At 46.4% G+C, this 12,505-nt stretch overlaps 1 protein-coding gene across 2 annotated transcripts in view; it reads right to left on the bottom strand.

Annotated features, from left to right (window-relative positions):
- LOC135902121 (tyrosine-protein phosphatase non-receptor type 7-like) overlaps positions 1–12,505 on the bottom strand; it is a 138,208-nt gene that overhangs the window by 59,174 nt on the left and 66,529 nt on the right. The window lies entirely within an intron of this gene.

Genomic DNA, 12,505 nt, shown 5'->3' with positions numbered 1-12,505 from the left:
TGTCCGATTTATTTTGTTCACAAAAGGCTTCCGTGTCATGTGCAGTAAAAAAAGCTAGAAAGTGAGCTCTAAAATGTGCAGGTACACAGAGTGAGTGCACTTTTGCGTTTTTGTGCTCAGAACGCTTCTTAGACTTTTGAACTTCGCCCTCGAAAACTAAGCAGAGCATCAAATGGTTCTGCTTCACAGTTTGTGGAGGTATGTGCTGAAAAACATGAGCCCACTCTGAAGCCTGTATGCATGTTTTTGAGCCTGGTACGTTGGTCGCAACGGCTACAACAGAGTAGAGTCTGACGAGCAGGAAGCGTTCCATTGTTTTACAAACAACTCTTGCTGAAAGTTTAGAAGGTGTCCATCTAGTGTGCGAAACCCAAAAGCACGATAAAATAGTCTGCAATGTGCTGCCATCTACGAAAGATAGCCAGAAACAGCCGTTCTTTGAATGGCAGACGAATTACCGGTCACTCAGACTTTGGCCTTGGTCGTCACAGCCGAAGGATCGTCAGCTGTGGAATGAAATGGGTTCAAATTTTGTGGTAGTTATGGCCGTGGGAGTGTTTTGTGTTTGCCTATCGTGTATCGTCACGATGCTGTGACGTGTGACATTACTGCATGACACCAGCTGTTTATGCTGTGCTGTGCAAATTCGTTTTGAGGCATTTTGTCAGAACGAGAGGTTAACCTGTTCTGTTCAATAAGCACACACGCGAACTTGGTAGGCAAGCTCACTACAAGTGTGGTCCTCAGTCTTGCCCGTGCACACATCTCGGGCCCAATCATCGATGCACAGCAAACTTCCAGTGACATTTTACCGTCCACTGCTGCAAGTAGCTTGGCTGCTAGATATAGCCAGTGCTGTTTTGTCGGGTATCAGCCATCAAAGCTACTGTTAAGTGCCGCATCAAAAATTTCAACAATTTTGACTGTAAGTCTTGATGCGTTATATGCAATTTTGACTTAAGGTGTGGCTTTCCAGCAGCATGAATTTCACCTCAAGGTGCAGTTTCACGGCAGCGCACCACACAGTGCTCTGAAATCACTTTTAGGTTGAATATCTCTGCCAACAGCGTCATTGAAGAGGTGGCAAACTGAGCCGCTGAACCAAGATACGATGTGGACAATTCTTGCATCCGTGAATGGAGACTGTTTCTTAAAAAATATCTGGGCAGTGTATGCAGCTATTTTCACGGCAAATAAGCAAGGATTCTTTCTTTCTTCCTGGGGTGTAGCAATTGGGGGTGCCGCTTATAGGGGGAAAAAAAATGTGTACACTAAATATTGTTATACAAACATCAGATAAGCGAAATTTTAAGATTTACTAATTTTTTAGTATCCCCAGCAAAATGCCTTAATTTTCAATGTAAAAAAATTTCATTACTATGAATTTCAGAGTACCTAACATTTCAGAATAACGTACATAATTTCATACCACGATCACCAAGAGACTTCGTAATTACAAAGTTCCGTTGAAGTCTTGTTATTAAATCCCTGAAGTCTACGCTTACAATCATAGTACATAGCAGCCGTGTGCTGGGAAACCTGTTTCAACAGGCACAGTCCCGAGAGTATCGGGATCAATGTGAGTGCTGCAAACTATCTTGATATTGATAGTTTGATATTAATAGTTTGATATTGATAGCGATGGACAGGAGCTGCGAAGTTATCGGCACTGTGATTGAGTTGTGCATTCGAAGGCATCGCCTACATCATAGACTGCAAGGACACAAGAGGAGCTCAACCCAGAATTGTGGAATAAGCTTACTAAGAAGCTACCCGTAGACGCCGTGGCAGCTACATCTGCAGAGCTTAACAGCGATGACATCGTGAAGTGCGTGAGCAAGAAGAATGTAGTAGTGACGAAGACAATGCTGACACCGGATCAACACATCAAGAGGAAGAGACTGTTTCCAGGTCAGATGTTCCAGTTTTGCTCGAGAAGGTTCGATAATTCCTCGGGCACTGCAAAGATGTTCCCAATGATGTTGACAGGAAGGCGCGGATGTGGAGGCGTTCATCCTGCAGTGCTTGTGTACTAGCCACAAGATAACAGACTTCTTCAAGCAATAAATTGTAGTTAAAGTGCCCAGCATTTTTGTTTATTTACTTACCAACACGTGCATCTGCTGCAAAAGTTATGTCATTTTCGTTGTGTTACGCTACTAACATGAAAATAATGGGTCTTCAGTACTACAACATTTCAAAGTAACCAATTAAATTCAGCAGTCCCACAAAGTTTGTCGTAATGGGATTCTACTGTATTTGCTCATTTAGAATATTTCGAATAATGAAATTTGAGCTGAAGCAAATATCGAATAGCATAAAATTCGAATGAATATTTGCACAAATCAACATTTTAGGATACATTCTGTTAGATCTAGCAGACACTTTTGTTCCTTAAGTGGCTAAAATTCCCACGTAACAGATAATAGATTTATGTGAAGATAATGTGGGGCAATTTTCTGCGCACAATATCAGTGCACTCAGAAGCAAGCGTTCCACGTCGTTTTTGTGAAATGGCAACAGTGAGTTGCAATGCCTGTTATTAAGCGACGCTGTGACAAAATTTAAGCATAATTTAAAATTATGGGGTTTCATGCCTCAAAGCAATTTGCAGGCTGTGAGAGATGATGCAGCGGAAGCGCTCTGGACTAATTCTGACTTTCTGAGGTGCTTTAATGAACAGTCTCAATAATTTTGACTTGGCGCAGTCACGCATACACTGCTAGCATAAACGACAAGTGAAACTTCAAGTTGCACGCAATAGTATTCTGCCTAATTTTGATGACTTGGCCATAACATACCTCCCCTATTACACTTGGCCTTTAAGCTGAAGCAGTGCAATTTTATTCACATATACGGAACACTAAACTGACCAAACTGACTTTGGATCTCCAAGTACAGTTAAACCTCGTTTAACGATGTTGGTAGAATCGGCAATTTGCTTTGTTATATCAAAATTTTGTTCTATTGAAATTCGACCTTTTATGCAAATATGTACAGTCGCCGAAGGATTTTTCTTACACGGAAAGGGGCTGCAGAAAGTTGTGAATTATCGGGTAACTGAAAAAGGCAAACTTAAATGACAAAACTTCACTTTGATAAATTTGGGAGTCGGCAACGAATGATAAGGTTCCATGCCATATACGTCGATGATATCATCACATCGGTGGTATAAATTAAGCGAAGCCAGCCATGCTTACGCATGCACTCTGCCCCCGCGACTAACAGTGTTGCCTGTACTGGGTTGACACTACCAGGAAAGGCACCAGCAGTGGGGAGTGAATGCTTCATCTGCCTCTCGCTCAAATGGGCCACTGAAACTCGAGATTACGCGACCTCCAATACTAAACACATGGTAAGGAAGCTTACATGGTGCCACGCTGTCCTGGCACGCCACTCTTTGCACACGCGGCAGATTACCTCTAAAGCAGGGTGCGCTGCTGGCTGCCTATACACTCAGTCGCGCTTACAGCCATAGGCAGCCACGGTTGAGAGGGACGTGCGCCAGAAATCGAGATGCGTGCCAACTCACCCCCACTCCGCCTTCTCGTGTACTTGATCGCGTTACTGTGAGCTCGCTACCCTCCCCTCTTTCCCTTTACTCGCGTGGGAAGGCAGCACTCCTAAAGCCACCATCCTTTTTTTTTACTCACCCTCGCACACTTTCTCTCGCACCTAAAGCACACAGTGCGCGGGGGAGAAAGGATCTTATCACACTTGGACTTTATACAAAACATGATGTGGCTCCATTTTGGAGGTCGCTCTTGTCGTGCAGGTGCGACTTGAGAGGTGCATTTGCAAGCAGCCGCTTGCAATTCAATAATTTGACCATCTGTGTCCAGCGAAGTTTAAATTTGTTGTCTCAACTTTTTTTTGCAGTGGCAGTGAAATGTTGTTAAATTATATATTTATATATATGTATATTGAAGTTCGTTATATTGAAGTTGGTGCTGTTATACTAAACTTTCTAATGGTGCAACAAACAGACAGCACAAAGAGAACATGGCATACACAAGCACCAATACCAACTGCGTAACTCCTTTGTTACCACACCTAAAGAAATCGATCGAATTCAGCGACAGTTTTTCTACATGTTGTTATACATTTCTATTGGAATTATTCAACAAGGAACATAAAGCACCCTCTGAAAAGATGACTGAACTTTAGCTATCTGTCCGATTTGACAATTTTTGGCAGATTGGGAAGTCTGGGAAAATGAAACTTTGACTGGAGGTAGTGTTGAGATTAGCCTCCAGTGCTCCTGCCACTTCTTCAATAAAACGACTCAAAATTTGTGCTTTGGTCAATTTGGCAAAGCAATTTTTAAATGACAGCAGCAGCAAAGACACAGGGAGCTTTTCTCAGTGTTGTAATTTTTCTGATCAGATGTATAGGATGTTTAAACAATGTATCAAACAACAGTAGATGCTCACGAGTGTGTGTTATTTTGACAAGTGTGTTCGACTAATATCAAGTACAATTTTATTTTACCCCCCCCCCTGTGGGTTGCATTTAACCATTATTGCTTCAAATGTACAAGCTACTACGAGCGATCCTTCCCATCACGTAGGGTTTTCACAAATGCAAGAGCAGGCAGTCGATTACAGACTGACCTTTGAGCGAAGCTTGAATAGCTGCCTAAGCTCGTAGACTTTGATCACTGCTTGGTCAAGTGCCCTTATTCATTACTATAGAATACTGTGCGACATTACACACAAGTGTACAGCGTTGTACATGAACTGAACAGTGCACGTGGAGGCTTCAGCACCAGTTGAACACATGCTAGGCCACATTGCTTGTCCACAAGAGCTGATATAACAAAATAATCAAGTACGAGGAGACTTCTGCATGCTCCCTGACCTGACAGCCAGTGCTTAATTAAGCCTGGTGAGCCTAAACAATACAGTAAAACTGGAACCAGATGCACGCTGCAATGAGTAAAAACAAATGCTCCCTGTACATTAGGCAGTTACTGGAGTGAACATTTTTGAAGCTACCACTTTCCCACATAGCACAGGTATCACTATGGCTAGTATTCATGCCACCAAATCTTCATAATTTTTTTGCGTTAGTAACTGGCTTACAAAAATTGGCAACTAAGAACGAGGAGCACATCTTGTATGTTTTAGATTTTTACTCTCAATACTTATATTAAAAATAGCAAATTATTACTTTCATTTGTGTTCCTTGAGGTGCTTCCCTGAAGTTTCCCATAAAAATTCTGAAAAATTGTCTGAGCAATTATTAGTGCTATACATACATTTAAAACACCAGTGATCAGGCTATAATTTTATGTATTGCAGTATACGTTGTGACTGCTACATCTTGAATTAAGGTGTCACAACATAAAAGCACCTAAAATGAGCATGTTTCTCGCGGTAATGAAAAAGTTAATCAAGGAATGGCATCACAGGCACAAAAATCTTTTTCGCATGCACAATACTTTGAACCGTGCAAATGCTGTCACATTCTTTCCTCTGCTATTTTCAATGGGCACAAATGTGAAAAATCCTATCTCTATGGAATACACAGCTCACATTGCTAACACAAGCACATCCTTTCTTTTTTTTTTTATGTAGAATGCCATACATTTCTATCTCTAGTTTGTCCACTGCAGTACCAAAGAACCCAGAAGCGCAGACGCTGCATTTAATGTTTTACAGGCTAGAAGTACAGGAACTGTCAATGCACCACATCGTTGGTGCTATAGTATGTCAATAACAATCGAGCCTGTGATTAGGCGCACATGTAGTTCTCCATTTCACACTGAGCATGCAACACTGCGCAGGCTACACAAGTACCTAGTGAAGTCAAAGAAGTCTCGTGAAGCTGCAGCATTACAGTGCAGTTATTAATCTGCGGAGCTTTCTACAGAGTGCATAATTCATATTGTTACAAGCACGGGGAAAAGGGGTTTATTCAGGCGTGCGAGAGCAGGAACGGCAGGCTACGAACAACAGGAATGGCCGCTGCACAGTCTTCGTTCTCCTCTTCCTCTCTCTTCTTGATCCCCGCGTCCCTTTGACGCGCTTGGACGTAACATACCTCCCCTCGCAGACAAAGCCCCCTGGGCGAGTCAACTAGCTTGTCGTGGCGTGCATGATTTCAACCGTGCGACATGCGCGACTTGTGTCCTAGCAGAACGTCTACCAGTGTTCGTGAGGCGCGCGAGAGTATAGTTCACTTCGCTGACTTTGTCGATGACAACATACGGTCCATCGTAGTTTGCCAGCAGCTTTTGACACAAACCGCGCTTCCTTGTGGGAGTCCAAAGCCAAACGAGATCACCAGGGTTATATGTAACTGGCCGATGTCGTGCGTCGTAGCGGGCTTTGGAGTTTTCTTGTGATGCCAAAGTCCGAAGACGCGCAAGTCTCCGAGCCTCTTCAGCGAGGCACAGCGTATCGGCGACCGTAGGATTGTCGTGGTGGTAAAAAGGGAGGACAGTGTCGAGCGTATACCGGGGCGGCCGAGCATATAGAAGGAAGAAGGGGCTGTAGCCGGTTGTCTCGTGCTTGGCGGTGTTGTATGCGTAAGTAATAAACGGTAGAACTTCATCCCAATTCTTGTGATCGGACGCAACATACATGGAAAGCATATTTGTGATCGTTCGATTGGTGCGCTCAGTGACGCCGTTCGTTTGCGGATGATATGGCGTCGAGTGCCTGAGGTGCGAGTTACACAAACGCACAAGCTCTTCCACGATATCCGCCGTGAATTGACGTCCCCGGTCGCTTATGATAACACCAGGTGGTCCATGTCGTAGAACAACAGCGTGAAGTAAGAAAAGTGACACTTCGGTGGCAGTTGCTGATGGTATAGCCGCCGTCTCGCAATAGCGTGTGAAATAGTCGGCGCAGACAATTATCCAGCGGTTCCCCTTAGATGACTTTGGAAAAGGGCCTAACAGATCAATTCCAACTTGCCAAAAGGGTGAGCTGGAAGGCGGCACAGGTTGAAGGAGACCAGATGGGGCAGTGGTTGGGCGTTTCCGACGTTGGCACTGTATGCAGCTGGCGACATAAAACTCAACTGAATGTCGCATCCGGGGCCAGTAAAAGCGTTCTTGAATGCGATAAAGTGTGCGCACAGTGCCTAAGTGCCCGGAGGTAGGGTCATCGTGCATAGCCTGAAGGATTGCTGGCCGGAGACGCTCCGGCACCACTAGAAGGAAGCGTGCACCCGTGCTTGAGTAGTTCCTTTTGTACAGGAGCCCGTCACGTACACAGTAGCTGCTTGTTGCACTTGAATGGGCAGAAGTAAAGAGTGGCTCCAATTTAGTGTCTGTCCGTTGTTCTGTTTTGAACGCATCGATATCTGGAAAAGCGGGTGTCACAGAAGCGACGAGATGATCAAAATCGTCTGCGTCGCAGTCCGTCGTGGCAAGCGGCATACGGGAAAGGCAGTCTGCGTCAGTGTGTTTTCGGCCACTCTTGTAGGAAATAGTGAAGTTATATTCCTGCAACCTCAAAGCCCAGCGCGCAAGGCGACCACAAGGGTCGCGAAGGTTCACGAGCCAGCACAGGGAATGGTGGTCTGTGACGACTTGGAATGGGCGTCCGTACAAGTACGAGCGAAATCGCTGAACCGCAAAGATTACAGCGAGGCATTCTTGCTCTGTCACCGTGTAATTCCGTTCAGGTTTGCTTAATGAGCGGCTTGCATAAGCAATCACGTGCTGACGGTCGTCATAGCGTTGGACCAATACGGCACCCAGACCAACGCCACTAGCATCTGTGTGGATTTCTGTCGGCGCAGCAGGATTGAAGTGGCGAAGAATAGGTCGAGAGGTTAACAGGAACTTCAGTTGACGAAATGCAGAATCGCACTCGGGTGTCCACTCAAACCGTGCGTCTTTATGTAGCAGATTTGTCAGAGGATAAGCGACGTCAGCAAAACCAGGAATAAATTGGCGAAAGTAAGAGCAAAGACCCAGAAAACTACGAAGTTGCTTCACTGACTGCGGTGCACTGAATGCTTCGACAGCTGCCGTCTTGAGGGGATCAGGCCGGATACCGTCTTTGTCAACAAGATGACCCAGCACAAGGGTTTGACGGTCACCAAATTTACATTTCTTGGAGTTCAGAACCAGGCCGGCGTTTTTGATGCAGTCGAGGACAATATCCAGGCGCGTATTGTGCTCATTGAATGTGCGCCCGAATATAACAACGTCGTCAAGATAGCACATACAGATGTTCCATTTTAACCCACGCAGAATGGTGTCCATGAACCTTTCAAAGGTTGCTGGAGCGTTGCACAACCCAAATGGCATCACATTGAATTCGAATAATCCATCCGGGGTTATGAAGGCTGTTTTCTCTCTGTCTGTCGGGTGTATCGGGATTTGCCAATATCCTGAGCGCAGGTCCACGGAAGAAAAATAAGAGGCCGAATGAAGGCAATCAATTGCATCATCAATCCGGGGCAGCGGGTAGACATCCTTCTTAGTTACGGCATTCAATCTTCGATAATCGACGCAAAATCTCCAGTTACCGTCTTTCTTTCTGACGAGTATGACCGGAGCTGCCCAAGGACTCGAGGACTCTTGTATTATCCCATTTTTCATCATGTCACTCACTTGTTCACCGATTATCTTGCGCTCACTAGGCGACACGCGATAAGGCTTTTGCCTGATCGGGCGCGCAGATCCCGTATCGATAGTATGGCGCGTTCGTGACTCGGGAATCGAGAACGCTTTGTCCGGCTGCGCAAAGTCAAACACTGACAGATGCTTAGAAAGCGTATCCACCAAGGTATGGCGCTCCTTTGTGCTGAGCGACTTGTTTATCATAGACAGAAGCTTTTTGTCTGAGACTTGGCGAAGGTCAGTAGGTTCACACGGCGAGTCTGTTAGTACGGCTATGGACGAAGACGTGTATTCTGTAAAGTAGGCGAGTTTCAAGCCGTCTGGAAGCAGGACGGGTTCTGCCGAGCAGTTGGCAGTCCACAAGCCAGCACGCCCGTTGCCGATGGATACCACACAATGAGGGACAAAAACGTTCTTCTTCACACAATTTAGATGCATTGGCTCTACGGAGGCATCGAAACTGTCTGGAACTGCACCGCGACATACAACCGGCACGCACACCGAGGTGGACGCAGGCACAACAGTATCTGCAGACACACAAAGTTCACCTTGACTGCAAGTCTCCTCTAAGAGCCCGGACGAAACATGGTCATCGACGCAAACTTCCCCCGTGCGACAATCAACGGTCGCACCACACTGCCGCAAAAAGTCGATGCCCAAAATCACTTCGTGCGTCGATCGGGGAATAACTACAAACTCCGTCGCGAAAACTCCACCAGCCAGGGACACTTCAGCAGTGCACACACAAACAGGGCGCAACGACTCGCCGCTCACTCCACAACACGTTGCAGCCTGGTCCCACGGAAATACGACTTTGCGCCCCAACCGCCCTTTAAAACCGAGACTCATTACGGATACAGTTGCCCCGGTATCCACTAAAGCCATTGTAGGAACACCATCAACAAGTACATGCACTTTGTTCTTAATCATAGCAACTGCAGGGGGCATTTCTGTCAATAGCACGTGTCGAGCGACCTCACCCCCATCGGCCGCGCTAGCTAGTTTTCCGGTTGTGAAGGCGAGGCTGAGCGGCGCACTGGCGATGGAGATTGACGTAAACGCGGTGCACGAGAAGTTGGCGGTGGCGTCAAACTCCTGTCAGATGCCGGCGAGCGGCTCCGGAAGCTTCTCTGCCAGTAATCGTTGCCAGGAGGGACGCCAGCTGACCAAGAGGTGGTGTACGGCTGTTGAGTTGTCCTCGTAGGTGGTGTGGTCCTTGTTGAAGACCCCGATCGACGATTCCACGTAGTTGGGCGACGATTGCAAAATCTTGCTATGTGGCCCGCGACACCGCATTGGAAACATACTGGCAGATGCCGCAAATTTCGATGTTCTTGCACGTAGTCACGCATGTTGCTGTCGACTGCATAGCCAGCAGGTGGGTCCCATTCATCATGGCTAGGCATCGGCCGCCCGGAGGCATGCGTGCGGCGAGGGCGTTGGTCGTAGTCATGATCTCGATAGCTTAGGGTCCCTCTCGTTTGTGGGGTAGACCTATACTCGACGGTCGCTGAGTGAACCGTGGGTTGCCATGCGGTCGAAACGGCCGTGTTTCGCATCTCGTGTGGTAAGTACGCACCAGCGATGCCGGGTGTGCAACGGTACATCTCTTCCCGATGGAGCAACTCTTCGCGAACAATCTGCTGTATTGTTGATGGAAGGTCAACACACGAACTCGGGTCTACACTTGCCACCGTCGTGACATTAGCCAGGCGACCAAACTTCGGTATTATCCGTCGCATCTTCAGCGTCTCAAAGGTCCTGCAGTGGCGAATGACGTCAGACACGGAATCCAAGCTTTCTTTGCCGATCAAAAAATTGTAGACGTCTTCGGCTATCCCTTTCAACAAATGTCCAACTTTGTCCTCTTCAGACATTTGAAAGTTCGCTATTTTGCACAGTTTCAGCACTTCTTCTATATAAGTCGTACAGGTCTCGCCGGGAATCTGAGCTCTTTGCGAAAGCGTCTGTTCGGCGCGTTTCTTTTTTGCGCTAGAGTCTCCAAAACACGCTCTGAGCTCCTCTATGAAAAGCTCCCATGAAGTGAGCGTGTCTTCGTGATTCTCATACCAGACGAGTGCTGTGTCGGTAAGGGAAAACACAACATTTGACAACTGCGCGGTCGAGTTCCAACCATTAGATCGGCTCACCCTTCGGTAGTTCGTGAGCCACTCGTCGACATCTTCTCCGGCTTTTCCTCCGAAAGTGAGTGGCACCCGGTAGTATTGCCACGGAACGCCAGGTGCTGGCCTTGAAGCCGCGTCAGAACCTTCGGGGATCTGGCAGGCGTATTCAGTCATGTCAGGTGATGGTGGCGGAAGTCCGGCAAGTCGACGGCTTCGGCGAAGTTGTAGCAGCGTAGGCTCCGTGGTTACGAGGTGTACCCCGCACCGTCCACCAATTTGTTACAAGCACGGGGAAAAGGGGTTTATTCAGGCGTGCGAGAGCAGGAACGGCAGGCTACGAACAACAGGAATGGCCGCTGCACAGTCTTCGTTCTCCTCTTCCTCTCTCTTCTTGATCCCCGCGTCCCTTTGACGCGCTTGGACGTAACAATATGTTACAACTACAACTTTAGGACATCAGACCACGTGAAACTGCTTGTTGTTTGTGCACCTTTCTGCTTCCAACATGCAGTGCATATTGTGAGTGCAAGCGGTGTCCCCTATGGCTGCTGGCTGCAGTAACATGTCACTCCACTCCATAAAAATAGGTTCAGATCTGTAACGTTGTCCCAGTAATACAGTCAACTTCCATTGATTTGACCCTGATGAAACCAACTAAATCGAACAAGTTATCCGATGAATCAAATTAAACTAGATGCAGAAAAAACACAAGAACACACTACTGATTCATTTGGAAGCATTGGCCTGGTTCTAACGCAGCCCCAATCAAACGCGTGCCTATTATCTTTGTGTCCAATGTGGAAAACTAACATAGAAATGACATTAGAGCTCCTAACCACAGTAGAAATTTAACATGCACCTGACTTTGCAGCAAGAAAAATGGCCAAAGGTCTAATATGATTTGCACAATGGTGGCCAGTTTACTAATACAGCTGTGTTATGCATAAAGCCTATGAATGCAGCAAAGACAGTTATAGTTTCGTATCTGATTGCCCTGTGCAGGAAATTTTCGGCACAATTTTCTTTGGAAGTGGAGGAGGAGGGGGGCTGGGGGCAAGTGTAATCAGACATTGTGAGCTACAGTTATTTTTCTTCAAAATCTTCCTACGGCAGGCCGAAAATAGGCATTTTCGACAGGAGATGACATGTGCTCAACACATTCACTGTCCCTTAGGCTTCGCCAAGACAGACGCTTCCGCTGAGCGGGGTCATCATAGAGGTCAGGCACTTTCATGCTGACTGGCTAAGCTCGAATGATCCAGCAAAGGCCAGTTTCAGGATTGAAATAATGAAAGTATGGACCCATAAAAATGTATGGGCACCGGCCGGGACCTTCGGTCTGGGTTTAATTAACTGGAAAACTGAATTATGCGAGTTAAAAGCCGGGTCAAATTAACGGAAGTCTGCTGTAAATCATATTTCACTACATTAAAAGATAAGACGTAATGTTACCACCAAATCCCATGACGCAAACCTACATATATTGTTCATTCATATCTACGCAAGTACAGTCAATCACAAAAGTTTACGGACTGCAGGATCTCAGAAAATGTTCCAATTTCTGAGCAGCCTGTAACAGTAGTCAGTAAAACCAAACATCACAATGTTGTTCACATGTACTAGCTGAGGCTGTAAATGCAAATACTATGCTGCGTTGTGAGGCTGCTCAGATATTCAACTTTTTCTCAGGTCTCGTGTTCTATAATATATTATGGTTGACCGTACGTTACTTATCTTTTTTCCCGGTGACTGTTCCCTCAATAAGGCATCTCTTATAGTAGCACTCGTGAAG

The sequence above is a fragment of the Dermacentor albipictus genome, chromosome 3, assembly GCF_038994185.2.
Source record: "Dermacentor albipictus isolate Rhodes 1998 colony chromosome 3, USDA_Dalb.pri_finalv2, whole genome shotgun sequence".
NCBI lineage: Eukaryota > Metazoa > Arthropoda > Arachnida > Ixodida > Ixodidae > Dermacentor > Dermacentor albipictus.
The sequence above is the reverse complement of the archived record's forward strand: the minus strand, read 5'-3'. Positions and strand labels throughout refer to the sequence as shown.